Consider the following 2,519-nt stretch of genomic DNA (forward strand, 5'->3'; position numbering starts at 1 on the left):
TGTCCCAGTTTTAGGGTCACGATTCGGATCATATTCCAGATCAGTAAAAAAAAATGCTAAAAATGATTACATTCATTTTAGGAAAATTATTATATTTTGTTATATTTTCATTATAACATAAAGTAGTTCACACACACAATAGGCTATTTATACATGCAACATCAAAACATTTTCTCATTGGGAAATATTTATTTAAAAAAAACATCTTTAAATTTTGAGCACAAACAAAATGCTAAAACAAGTAGTTTCTGGTACCATTTACACATTTTAGACCAAATCTACAAAAACTGAGAGAAAAGAATTCTTAAATAATAGTGTTAAACATACCAAATCTATCTGGACTACCCGTTAAAATACAAATGTTCTCGTCCCACCCCCCCCAATGTCTAAATTAAATCATAGACAAAACGGTTCAAGTTGAACATTTTTGGGGTATTAATAGCTTTATTGAAACTAACTCTGAGAACATTTAAATATTTTAAAAAATATTGTTATCTGTAAAACGTGGCGCTGTCGATGGTCGTCCGGCTCATAGATTTACAGTCGACGGTCCGCGCGGGCTGCCCCGGACGAGGGTCAGCTGATGCTGCGGCGACGGGTGGGCTTGCTCCCCCGCCGCCCTCTCCCGCGCGCAACCAACCCCCGCGCGGGTCCTCTTTCCAGACGGCCGACGGGGTCCTCCTGCGCTCATAGATATACAGTCAACAGTCGTCCCACTAAAAAATTTACAGTCGATGGCCGGCAAAGCTAATAGATATACCGTCAATGGTTTTCCAAAGCATAGCTATACAATCGACGGTCGTCCCGCTCTAAGACTTACAGTTGATGGTCGTCCCACTCATAGATATACAGTCGACGGTCGTCCCAACCATAGATATACAGTCACTGTCCTCTCGCTCATAGATGTACAGTCGACGTCGTCCCTCTCATACACAATGAGTTGATGGTCATCCTGGTCATACATTTACAGTCGACGGTCGTCCTGCTCATCGATTTACAGTCAATGGTGGTCCCGCTCATAGATATACAGTCGATTGTCGTCTCACTCATTGATATTCAGTCGATGGTCGTCCCACTCATAGATTTACAGTCGATGGTCGTTCTGCTCACAGAGGTAATGCTGATGGTCGTCCCAAGAATAGATATACAGTCCACGGTCGTCCTGCTCATAGATATACAGTCGATGGTCATCCCACTCATAGATTTACAGTCGACAGTCGCCCCGCTCATAGATATACAGTCCATTATCGTCCCGCTCGTAGATATTCAGTCGACGGTAGTCCCGCTCTTAGGTTTACATTTGACGGTCGTCCCAAGCATAGATTTACAGTTTGTGGTCGTCCCAAGCATAGATATACAGTCGACGGTCGTTCCACTAAAAAATTTACAGTCCATGGTCGTCCCGAGCATAGATATACAGTCGACAGTCGTCCCGCTCATACATAGTCAGTTGATGGTCATCCCGGTCATACATTTACAGTCGACGGTCGTCCCACTCATACATTTACTGTCTATTCTCGTACCGCTTATAGATTTGCAGTCGACAGTCGTCCTGCTCATAGATATACAGTCGTAGGATGTCCTGGTCATAGATTTACAGTCCACGGTCGTCCTGCTCGTAAATATAAAATCGATGGTCGTCCCAAGCATAGATTTACAGTCGATTGTCATCTCAAGCATAGATATACAGTAAATGGTCGCCCCACTCATAGATTTACAGACTGTGGTCGTCCCAAGCATAGATACACAGTCAACAGTCGTCCCACTAAAAAAATTACAGTCGATGGCCGTCAAAGCTAATAGATATACCGTCAATGGTTTTCCAAAGCATAGCTATACAATCGACGGTCGTCCCGCTCTAAGACTTACAGTTGATGGTCGTCCCACTCATAGATATACAGTCGACGGTCGTCCCGCTCATAAATTTACAGTCGATGGTCGTCCCAACCATAGATATACAGTCATTGTCCTCTCGCTCATAGATATACAGTCAACGTCGTCCCTCTCATACATAATCAGTTGATGGTCATCCTGGTCATACATTTACAGTCGACGTCGTCCCTCTCATGGATAATTAGTTGATGGTCATCCCGGTCATACATTTACAGTCGACGGTCGCCCCACTCATACATTTAGTCAATAGTTGTCTTGCTCATAGGTTCACAGTCAACGGTCATCTTGTTCATATAAAGTCGACGGTCGTCCTGCTTATAGATATACAGTCAATGGTCGTCCCAAGCATAGACATACAGTCGATGGTCGTCCTGCTCATAGTTTTACAGTCGACGGTCGTCCTGCTTGTAATTATAGAATCGACGGTCGTCCCGCTTATAGATAGACAGTCGATGGTCGTCCACTCATAGATATACAGTCGATGGTCATCCCGCTCATAGATTCACAGTTGATGGTCGCCTGCAGCTGGGGGTGGGATCACTCCCTCTCCGGCTCTGGGGCGGGTTGGGGGGGACCCCCTTGTAGCCTGCCGTTGCTCCAGGCGGTGCCCGCCTTTGCCGCGGGAT

At 45.0% G+C, this 2,519-nt stretch overlaps 1 protein-coding gene across 5 annotated transcripts in view; it reads right to left on the bottom strand.

The window, feature by feature from the left end:
• Positions 1 to 2,519, bottom strand: part of asxl2 (ASXL transcriptional regulator 2) — a 31,857-nt gene that overhangs the window by 17,847 nt on the left and 11,491 nt on the right. The gene's annotated exons all lie outside the window — the stretch shown is intronic.

This window comes from Oryzias melastigma, unplaced genomic scaffold (assembly GCF_002922805.2).
Source record: "Oryzias melastigma strain HK-1 unplaced genomic scaffold, ASM292280v2 sc00254, whole genome shotgun sequence".
NCBI classification, from domain to species: domain Eukaryota; kingdom Metazoa; phylum Chordata; class Actinopteri; order Beloniformes; family Adrianichthyidae; genus Oryzias; species Oryzias melastigma.